This window comes from Echinops telfairi, unplaced genomic scaffold (assembly GCF_000313985.2).
Source record: "Echinops telfairi isolate 266 unplaced genomic scaffold, ASM31398v2 ScPeMD7_60;HRSCAF=208, whole genome shotgun sequence".
NCBI lineage: Eukaryota > Metazoa > Chordata > Mammalia > Afrosoricida > Tenrecidae > Echinops > Echinops telfairi.
This window is the reverse complement of record NW_022103958.1, coordinates 27,843,226-27,855,733: the sequence shown is the minus strand read 5'-3', so window position 1 is coordinate 27,855,733 and position 12,508 is coordinate 27,843,226.

Below are 12,508 nucleotides of genomic sequence, written 5' to 3'. Positions count from 1 at the left end.
TAGGTCAGCTGACCAAAGAAACAAATTCCGTGACACTCATATATGTATAAGAAAGAGCTTTGTATCATGAAGAACTTATATATTAGGAAAGCATCCACCTAGTCTAACGCAAATCCATAAGTCAGATGGTATCCCTAAGTTTCTCTTCAGACTCAATCACTCACATGCCATGATGCAGGATGTAGGCAGCTCACAGGCCAGTGGGCTGAGTCAACTGAGTACAAGGTCCGTGGGACCATGGCTGGGCTCCTGCAGCTCTCAGGGTCAGTGGCAAGGAGAGAGCAAGAGGTTCACAGGGCCCTCCTTATAAAAGGCCCCACCCCCAGGAAGACAGCATCAAGCTGTGATCTGATTGACAGGTCGGATCATACCCCTACACTTTTATACATCTTAACATTGACCTAAAAGTACCTAAATACCTCAATACTGTAAGAAAGACCGAGCATGGCAAGTCTGGTTAGACAACACTTGTATGCTTCCACAGGAGCATTGGCACCATGATGCCCCTCAGCTACACCTGGGAAAGGGACCCTCATTTTTTCTTTTGGTTAGTGATGGGTGATTGTCCCTAGGGAAGAAGGGAGCTTGGGATACGATCTCCTGGCCTATCAGCATCCCACCACAGGGCGTTACATTACCATCGGGTATCTAGGCTAGTGTTCTGGGTTTCAGTTATCCTGGCTGTTCAAATAGTGGAAATGTGCCCATCTGAGTAGTATTTCATAACATTCTTCATCTCTTTGTCTCCAGGAGTCTTCCCTAGGCAAGCGATCTCACATATGTCCTCATCAGTGCAACTCGAGAGAACCGGAGGAAAGGACTAGGGCTATTTCCCTTCGCTTCCTGGGGCATTCCTCAACTATATATATTTACCTGTTATTTTGCTTGGTGTCCATGACTGTAGTAAGTGTTATCCAGGAGTATAGTATACTGAGGGGCTTCTCTGTGTTGTAGGGTTTTTTTATGACCTTGGGAGTATTTGGGGGATTTCCAAAACAATATTTAACTTCTAGTCTTCCTATCATCTCCCAAACCACACCAAATGCACACCTACTGACTCACAGCAGCCTTCGAGGACAGGGTAGAACCGCCCCTGTGGGTTTCTGAGACTCTAAATCATTATGGAAATAGAAAGCCTTGTGTTTCTTCCATGAATCAGCTGATGGCTCTGAGCCTCCGGCCCTGTGGTTAGAAGCCTAACTTGTAACCAACTGTGCCAAAGAGACTCCTTAGCTATAAGCACCATTGGTTTCCCAGACTCAGATACTTAGTAATCCCATAATTAGTGAGAAGCATATGGATATTCATATTGTGCATACTCTGTCTCCATAGAAAGATCTGTGATATACGCTGATATTTGCCTTTACTTAGCCAACTTCTTGTACTTCATAGTTTATGTATGTGTTACCATCACTGAGAAGGTTGTTTGACTCCAGCACCTAAATTAAGAGTCCCTCACAGTGTCTTTTTTATTTATTTTCATATGATTTTTATATTTACTTAGTAATCTCATGTTTTCTGTAATTACAGCTAGGCTAAAAGTCTCCTATCATCAATCACTGGCTACAATAATGTATAACATATAGAAAAAACCCAACAGATATTGGTTGAATGGATTGGGATGATTGGCAAGATGAGTGGATGGTTGAATTTTTGTGTGGAAAGATAATTTCCAAGATGGAATTTGAATGGAAATTAAAAGGATGACCATCGTTGGTATTTTTATAAACAAAACTTATATAAAATAGAATTCAAAAGAGTTAATTATAAAATCTTATGATTTGTTCTTCAATAACACTCTCCAAATATTTAAAATAATCAAAGGGATTTCAGAAAATGTGTATATATCTATATACAACACCCTTATCAAACTATAGGATGTTTTTATTAACAAGAACATTCTCCTGTATCCAATTCTAAACAATTCCCTTTCGTCATCAGTAACCACTACTCTGATTTCTAGTTTTATAAATTAGTTTAGTCTATTATCAAGTGCAATATATCATTCACTTTTTAAAATATACAGCATTGGAGAAGTGCTTTCGAGGTTTAACCGTTGTGTTTCAAATGTGAGTAATATATATATGAATATGTGTGTACAAATGCGTAATGTACAATAGTATGCATGCCTACACAACAGCAATGAAATATGAAATGCCTCAGGATGTGCAGGGATCTGAAAGACAGATTATGCTGAGGGAAGTTAGTGAATCAAAAAAGGACAAATACCATCTGAGTCCACTGCTGTAGGAACGAGCCGCAGAATGAGCATAGGCTTAGGCTTGTAGGGCATCCAGTCTGCTACAAGGAGAGTCAGACGGCCTGCTAGAGAGCCTGACCACTCTCAATGAACCAGATCCCATCTGCTCTAGGTAAGTATTTTGAAGGTCACTTTGCTAGACATCAGCTGGGATCAAAAGGTTAAGGGAGGGAAAGAGGATGCTGTCTACTGAGTGGCTGCCATGCAAATCTATGATGAGGTCCCGCCCCAGACAGGGACAGCCCCATCAGAGGGATGAGGGATACTGGTGGGGAATAAAATGCAGGCGAGGGGACTGGGAGCAACCTGTCTGGGGACACGAATGCATGCGTATTGGTAGGAAAAGAGGAGGACCAACCTCCAGGGAAGAATGACTGAAAATGCTTTGGGGATCCTGGTATGCACCTAATGGCCACATTGACCCTGGCTTCTGGGTGCTTCCTGGGGATGCAGGCTAGGTGCCATGGAATGCTGGAACACTGAATCCTGGATATCCAAGATGCACGACAGACTCCAGAGGTGGCCTCAGTGAGATCCCAAGTGGCAAAGCCACTGGGTGAACTGGGCTCTGCCCCAGGTATACTTGAAACCTGAGGAGTTAAGTCAGAAAATTCATGATCTCTGGAGAAGTGGAAGGCAGCTGATACTAAGATTGTGGTACTATTTGTAGATGGACTGTTGATTTATGTCTTTCTACCTCAATGCCCTTGATGTTGTATTAAGAGATGTATTACTCCAACAAACCTGTCACCGACATTCTCAGTGATGATTATTGGAAATTTCCCTGGCAATCAACCCCCACTGTTTGTAAAAAGCATCCAGCCACGAAAGGATTGCGTCTATACAAGTGAATACTTTAGGAATTGTGATATAGAGGTAGCCTACATTGGCCCAATAGCCCTCTCTCAACAAATTAAAAAAATTAGTGGCTGGGACTAATTGGAGACAATATGAACAGAAGATCATGATTCCCCAGGGGGATGCTGGATAAGACTCTCTAGCACGGTGGTTCTCAACCTTCTTAATGCTGCAATCCTTTAATACAGTTCCCCATGTTGTGGTGATCTCTCAACCATAAAATTATTTTTGTTGCTACTTTATAACTGTCATTTTGCTACTGTTATGAATTGGGTGACCCCTGTGAAAGGGTCGTTCAATCCCCAAAGGGGTGGTGCAACCCACAGGTTGAGAATCACTGTTCTAGCATAAATGAATGAGGGGGTTTTAAAAGGGAGCCAAAGGCAGATAAAAACAAACAAGCAACAACAATAATAACAAAACATAGATCCAGGAATGGGTTTGGGACTTACACTAAATCCTAGTTCTAATTAAGAACAATTAGTTCTTACATCCTGGCCCTGGCCGATTTTCGCCTTCTGGACAGGAACAGTGAAGATTTGGATGCTAAAGCAAAATGTGGTGAAGAAATTAGATGTTGCTTGGCTATCAGATAAAATAGCATCTGGCTTCTTAAAGGCCTGTCTTCAAACGAGCAATGATCTAAGTGAGATGTCAACTAAGTCCACATAGAAGAAGCACGCTATCACCAGTCACTGAAGGATTGTAAATCATATAATCTGAATTCAAAGGAGGGATTAGTATCAGAGCCTAATTGTGAGAATCTGGTTTGCAGAAGGGTATGGATGACAGTGGGAGCCCAAGGTACATTTGTGGGAACTACAGAGGAAGCCGGCCTCCGGTGACTTCCCTCTATCCACAATTGAGGGAGGGGGGAAAGTGGTTACTAACCAGAGCAAATTGGAGAGATGACTATGGAAGAGCAAAGGGATAAACCTGACCAGAAGAGTTAAAACCTTGCCACTTGATCTCCCCTCTGATGCTGGACTTGACCTACTTTTCAACATTTTCTGTATTTTTGTTTTGTTTTTGTTTGTTCACATTAGTGTTTACCCCAGAAGTGCTACATAATTGGGGTCACCCTCTTAAAATTGTGTTTTACATTTTTCAGTATATGAAAGCCAGGATTAGCACATTTGTAGGGACATCAAATAGAATAAGGTTTTGGGCATCAGAAGTACAAGGTGGTGGAGGGGTAAAAGGGAGATTATGTCAAGGGGTCCAGGGAGGGAAAATAATGTTTGGAAACTGATAGTGGTAGCAATTGTACAATTCTGCTCAATATGATCTATGAAATATGATATGATATATGTACTAACTCCCAAATGCATTTTAAAAAGTGGGGGAAGGGAGATAGCATAAGAGAAAGAGGCAATAGCACTGAACAAAGATGGTCAAGTTGCACAGAAGGCATTAGCCAAAATAAGGCTCCCGGAATTGATGGAATGCCAATTGAAATGCTTCCAAAAGCTGGGGAAGCTCTGCAAGTTCTTACTCGTCTGTGTCAGAACACTTGGAAGACAGCTGCTTGGCTCATTGACTGGAAGAGATCATTTTGTGCCCACTTCAATGAATGGTGACCCAACAGAATGTGGAAATTAAAGAAAAATATTATTGACATCACATGCAAGTGTTGCTGAAGATAATTCAACATGATTGCGAGATAACATTGATAGGGAATTACCAGAGGTTCAGGCAAGATTAAGAGGATAAGAAAAAAAGGGATATCACTGATGGCATTAGATGGATCTATGCAGAAAATAGGGAATATCAGAAAGATATCTATTTACTTGTGTTTCATTGGCTTTGCAAATGCATGAAATTGTATGAACCATAACAAACTATGGATAGTCTTGAGAAGATGGGGATTTCATAACATTTTATTGTGCTCATACAGAACCTGTACATGGATCTACAGCGAGCTGTGGAAATAAATCAAAGGAATACTGCATAGTTTAAAATCAGGAAAAGTGTTCAATGGGGTTGTATCCTCTCACTGTACTTATTTAACCTGCATGCAATCTGAGCAAATAATCAGAGAAGCTGGATTCTATGAAGATCAATGAAGCCGCAGGATTAGAGGAGGTTTATTAATAAACTGTGATACGCTGATGACACAATCTTACTTGCTTAAAGTGAGGAGGACTTAAAGCACTTGCTGCTGAAGATCAAGGATCACAGTCTTTGACAGGGACTACAACTTAAAGGAGACTAAAATCCTCACAACAGAACCAGTAAATAACATCATGATACCTGGAGCAGGAATTGAACTTGTCCAGGATTTCATCTACTTTGGATCCACAAGCAATGCTCCTGTAAGCTGGAGTCAACATAGCAAACAATGCAACGCATTGGGTAAATGTGCACACAAGACCTCTTTAAATGGCTGAAAATCAAGGATGTAACTTTGAGGACTGAGATGTACCTGACCTAAGCTGTGGCATTTTCAATCAATCTCCTCGTATGAACATGAAGGTTGGACATTGAAAATGGAAGGCTGAGGAAAAATGAATGCATTTTAATTAAGGTACTGGAGAAGAATATTGAATGTAACCTTGAATTAACAAAAGAACAAAGAGAATCCTTGGAAGACCTACAGCCCGGATGCTCCTCAGAGGGAAACATGGTGGGATTTTATCTCAAGGACTTTGGGCAAGTGATCAGGAGAGACCAATCCTTAGAGAAGGACATCACATTTGGTAAAATGGTGGGACAATTAAAAAGACGAAGGCCCTCGATGGGCTGGGTAGACACAGTGTCCGCAACAATAGGCTGACGCATAAGAAGAGTTGTACGGGTCCCACAAGAAGGCACGGTGTGTCTTTCTTTGGTACATTAGGTTGCTATGAATCAGAATGGACTCAGTGGAGCCTCCCAACTACAAAAAAAGTAAAAAAGGTATGCGTATAAATGTCTTGAAGGCACAGTCAAACAGTTTTAAGAGGTTATTTTATTGTCTTTTAACCAGAATATTTAGGAAGTCCCCTTGTACCTTGTTGTATAACATAAGTATAATAACATAATCATTTTATGTTATTAGATGTTGGCTAAGGATCCCACATGTTGCTATGGTTAAGTGTTTGGCTTTCAAGAATCGGAATATATAATTTAAAGTTTAGACAGCAGTGTCTTAGCTGACAACACTACTACTACGTAGAAGAAAGAAGTTCGGGCAGAACTGAAAGCTTTGTGCAAAACAAGGTCCCAGGATTTAGTAGAATAAGAAAACACATGGTGTCAGAAAATGGACACAGCCCTGGAAGGGCTTGCTCCTCCCGGCTGAGATATTCGGAAGATGGCGTCATGGCCAGCCAAGTGGAAGAGATCCATATTTCTGTCCTTTTCCCAAGAAAGATAACTTAATAGAATGTGGAAATTATTCAACAACATAATTGATATCACATGCAAGCCCAATTTTCCTGAAGATAATTCAAAAGTGGTTGCAGCAGTACAGTGGCAAGGTGCTCCCAGGGAGTCAAGCCTGAATCTGACGAGGGCATGCAAGGAGGCTTAGCACTGTGGGTGGAGCTGGATAAGTTGCAGGGGGAACCAGAACTGCCCGTGTTTTGTTGATTCTGCAAAGGCTTTGGATTATGTGGAACATACCACACTATAGATAACATTGCAAAAATTTCCCCAGGTTACAAACATCCAACTTATACGCAACCGGTAGTTGTGGGCAACCACATGAAGTCCAGTATATGAAAATGTTAAAGTGTATACAATAATTATTAGTAGCAAATTGACATTAATTGGTAATGCACATTAGAAAGAAACTTCTTCACTTTATAAAAGATTCATAAATCCCTAGTGTGATGGTTTGCCCAAAGCAAATTACCATGCACCTTTTGAATTTGCAAGAAGACAGTAACTATTTTCTTTATTGTTTTATTGTTTCTTTCTTCATATGAATGAACTCAATTCCAAGAAACTCATGGACACACATGGATGCTTGCGAAGAAGCAGACATGGTTTCTAGGTTAATAAGAAAAATGAAGTCAAAGAGATCCTTGGGCTCCTGTCCTTAGTAGGGAAGGATTTCCCTACTGGTAGGTTTTTACACATGTTTCTGATCATTCAGGTGAGCAAGAAAGATGATTTAGCAGTGAGTAAATATGAGTCATTCGATGTAGCATGCTCAAATGAACAAGAGGCTCTATTGAGTTTGAATTGTTTTGTTTTTTGTTTGCTGTTTTGCGTTGTCCTTTTTGGAAGAAACACTCCAATACATAAACATCTTTATTAACACTATTTTTTCCTCTCTGCCTTTTAGAAGGTAGATTTTTTAAAAATCTTAAATGAATAATATACATTATTAGTGGAAATTCCCTTTTAAGTGGTGTCAATTGGAAAGCATGCTTGGTGAAGTAGAAGGGCGGTGAAAAAGAGCACTCTCCATGAGATGACTCGATTAAGCAGCTGCAGCGATGGGCTTAAACGGAACACCGGGGAGAATGGCACCGGACTGAACAGGGTTTCATTTTGTTGTACACATGTAGTTTCAACTTGATGGCATCTAATAATTAGGGAAAAAATAAAATGAGTATGAATACAGAAAAAACCTTTTCTATTTACTGTATCAATCATATATTTTGTTTTATTTTTAAGTTTTTCAACTTCTAGGTCTACCAATATCTGAATAAAATTACCTGGCTTAGAAAATATATGGAATAATTTCACACTCTCCTTATCTTCCTCAGCACAATGAAAAGGGAGAAATGATCCTCTCTTATTTTTAATGTTGTAACATTAAAATTTCAGACCTGAAAATGAGATTAGGAGGATTATTCAGGGGAAAAGAAAACAAGGTGCATTCGAATACAGGGAGACACCAGCTCACAGAAGTGAGACCTGGTGATCCCAACTAAAGAGCTTCTAACTAAGACAGGTATCATGTAAGCAGTAAAAAGGATCACTACAGGACTTTGAAAGGGTTGTCTTTGTATAAAGTTATGAAGAGGATGGTTAGGGGTAGGTCATGTGTTTCTATCGGATAATTCCGGACAGAGGCTCACAGTGATTGATTCCCGGTGCTAATTACAGAGGTTTTCATCATAGTCACACCACTGAATGAAGTTTCCAAAGCTTTTACCAGATGTCTCAGAGATTTTCTACAACCGTTTGATTCAAGCCGATTATTTATCAAAAAATCTTGTAAAAGCTGTGGGTCTAGAACATTTTCATAAAATTCTCAGGAGTGAACCCCTTAGAGGTAGACAGTCACCTCCTTCTTCCAAGTTTTTTCTTCGTCCAGAAGGTCTGCTGAAAGTTGTTGAAGAGCAGAGTGTTAGAGTGCAGACTCACCTGACTCACGCCTGCAGTAATGACGGCGTGAAGCCTCGAGAGAACCGGTGCATTTGGATTCCAGGGTAAGTGACAACGCTTGAAAGGACCATGGACAGACAGGAGGATGAAGACATTTGTGTGGAAGGTAATAAAAGCAAGAATGGTGAGCCATCCTTTCATGTTCTTTGATGTGTAATCTGGGAGATCAGTTTCCGGAAATGGACACCATGCTTAGTCAAGGTTCAGTGTCGAAGAAGAAGACCCCAATGCGATGGATTGACACAGTGGCTGCAGCTATGAGAACAACCATCATGAGGATGGTGCATGTTCCCCAGTGCTTGACTCTGTTGTACTTAGATAGCATCACTATGAGTTAATACTGACTCCATGGCACCTAACAATGATAACAAGGAAACTTCATGGGGGTGGGGGTGATATCACAAATCCTCCTTTAAAGCAATTCTTTTTAATACATTCCAGTTAAAAGAATATTTTTAGCACAATTTTATACAAAAACAACACCGGTGTCAAGCTTTCTTTCTTCAGAGTATATTTCTTTCACATTTGGGCTTTATCATAAAGGGAAACACACCTGTGTTTCCCCAGTTTCTAGCAATTCAAAGAACCAACTAGCACTCACCTGCAACAAGTATTAGTTGATTCTGGTGCATGCAGCTAAACAAGCAGAGTCCTAGACAAGCATGCAGGAAGACCGATTTGATTCATGAAAAGACTTATCATACTTCAATTATTTAGTTCTGGTCAAAAATCACTTATGGACTTATCTTTTAGATTAAGAAGAGGAGTACTGAATCACCTAATGACATAATGGTACACTAAGTGCAATGTCAAGGCACCCCCCCACACACACACACACACTGTAAAACTCAGAAAAGGAAGAGCTCACCAAGTTCAAAATGAAAGCTAGGCTCTGAAAAATAGTCTAACAGGTTATGATGTGATGGTTTTCAATTCATTTCAAATGATGATATGAAATAGTTATCATATGGTATTACTTCTAGGTATGCATGCATATACTCAAGATAATGTAAAGCATGTTCACACTAAAGCTTATATAGCCATGTTCATAGTAACATAATTTATAATAGTCAAGTCAAAATGTAGGAAAACAGACATCAACAACATGAATACAACAAATGATAATAATTGATGAATGGAGAAACAAGGGTGGTATGTCCATACCATGAAGCAGGATTTGGATAAACAAAGGAAGTATAACAAAATAATAGAACATCCTTAGCAATAATTCAGGATGGCTCACTAATAGTTGATGCAGTGCTGATGAACCTTGAGATGTGCAGCCCACAGGGATTAGGCACCTAGACTTCACACTGTCTGCACTATTCAATTTACATGAAATATTAAGAATAGATGCATCTAATGAGATATAAAGTAGACTGGTGGGGGTGAAAATGGTAAGTGACTACTAAAAGACTAGTGTTTCTTTGAGGGGATGAGGGAAATGTTCAGGAATTAGATAGTGATGATGATTTCTTAACCTGTGACTAAATTAAACCCCCTGAATTGTATATATATTTTATACCTAAATTAAATTTTAATAAAGCTGCTAAAATATTGTGCATGTCTTTCAATCACAGCACTTTGTAGAGAGCCTCATCTTGGTGTAAGTCTGAGAATTCTTGATATCCTGTATCCAGCTGGTTGGCCTAGTGTTGACATTCCATACAGGTCACGTCGTGGCAGCTAAGTGAACCTTTTCACTGAACTTTATAATGCATGTTGAACTCAAACGCTCAATTCACTGCCATGAAGTCGATTCTGCCTCAGCAACCCTCAGGACAGAGCAGCATGGCCTCATCTTTCTCCTGTGGAGCGGGTAGTGGTTTCCAACAGGTGACCTTGCAGTTAGCAGCCCAACGTGTAATCCCCAACACCACCCCAGCTCCTTCCTTCTAACTCTGGAAAGCCACAAAATCCGTTTTAGATTTCAGTTTCCTTGCGACCTTGCAGGAAGAAAAGCGTGAACAAACCCTGCTGTTGGTCCTCTGGAGTTGAACTGTCTCTTGCATCAAGGAGCCTCAAGGCACAGGGATCTTGGAGTCCAGAGGACATGCTCCCTGCTGGGCTTTTCTCTCTTGCTAGGAGTGAAAGGCCCTTCTTGCTTCTGACATGGTTGATTTTATACCCAGCAGGATCTCAATCGTAACGAATCTTGTTAAGAATCACTCGCAACTGAATCATAGAATAGAATCAATATCCATCCCCACTGTCTTGCCCAGTTCCATGAGGAAAATGAAGCATGTTTCATAAGAATAACGAAGACCATAGAGAGGAGAATTCTATGAAAAATTCACAGGAATAGATATAAACATGTCTTCAATGAGAAGGTTAGTTTTGGTGTAATGAAGATTGACTGTGAGTGTCAGTAGATCCTTTAAACTGGTTACCCCCCTATTTGTTTGAAGGTCCTGAGTCTGCCATCTCTGCTGCAAAAGATAAGAATAATAGAAATGACTCGTCTACATGGTTACTGGACAGAAGACATAAGAATGAATATTAAGTTGTTTTGCACTGTGACCCACAAGGTAGGCAATTCAAAACCACCAGCTTCTCCTTGTGGGGAAATCCAGACATTCTGCTCCTAGGCAGAGTTCCGGTCTTGGAGTATCATGGGAGGGGGTGGGGGTTGGGGGGGTATTGGGGGGGTGCGCAGTGTGTTGAGATGTCACTGTGGGTCACAAGGAGTTCGCACGACTTAAGGCAAAGGGTTTTAGAAATGTGAACTATACAAAATGTGTTGCATGCACCACTGTTATTTCCTAGTATTATTTTCCTTTTTCCTTATTTTAATTATTGGGTACCCATGTATACTTGTGGAGGTCACAACATAAACAGCCAATTTCCAAACTAAGGAGGAAACTATGAGAACAGTGTTTTTAGAAACAAATTGAAATGCGAGTTTTTCCTTCTAGCGAGAGTTCTAGTTGAGTGGACAGTAGTGCTGGCTTTCTGTAAGTGGTATCTCTATTCAAAGGAGGTTGATTTGTGTATTCCACGTTTTAAATGGTTCTGTTTCTTACTATTATCCAAGGAGCTGATTTTCCGTTTGCAAAAGTTCTTACTTGTCTATTTTAGTAGCCTGTGAGATTAAGAGTATCTGTTCTGTGTGGGTATCATAAACTTTAATTCCTTGAAACACACACAAAAGATAGTTAATATTTAAACTTTCATTCTCTCCTAAATAAAAGCTTTCTAACAGATACATGACCCTACAAATACTATGTTTGAAAATAAAGTGAAATGCATCATCTAAATTTTATTTTCTTTGAGTTTGCCTTAAAGACATGACGGATGAACGGATCGCTCTGACTAGGAATCTCGAAGGTCACTTCATTTCTGTTCTTAGAAGTCTTCGAATCTCCCTGACGTGCGGTCCTAGGCGGCACTAGGCGTCGCTTATCCATGGCTTTTGAAGATCGATACTTCAGTTTGTTGCCCTTAAAATGAAGTTCCGCCCTTGATGCGTGCGCTTCCGTTTCTTCATTTCCACACCCAGGATCCTATCAACCCCTGCTTCTCTAGGGTATTTGTTGTCGATTGTTTTAGTAAACACTTATTTCGTCAGAAGCTGCAATGCAGAGTCTATCAAGTTATAAAGATCCAAGGCTTGAACACCGTGGTCGGTGAAGTTGGTTCTCTTTTCCATTGATCACATTTGTCAAGTATTGCTTTGTGTGAGTCGCGGTATTACACTTTTCTCCTTTTTTTTTTTAAAAAAAGGGGATCACTGAGGTTGGATGTTCTTTAGGGTAAATTTGTAAAACAGAGAAAACAGATGCGTCTTTCAATCACTTGGGCGCCTGGATCTCTTTGACCGGTCTCACAACCTCAGGCCTGGGCCCTTTTGGCTCCAGTGATTAATTCCAACCCCAGATCAGCTGCGGGAGAACAGAGATTGAAAGCAGAGGAACACCGGGCATTGCCCAAACCCAGGCCCCAGCAAGCGTCCCAGGAGCCCCGAAACCTCTCCCAGTCCACGCTGGCAGGTGACGGGGCTTGCGACGGCCTGGTGGGTCCAGGGTGGACTTCTGGACGCCGCTCGCGTGCCCTGCCCTTCACCCG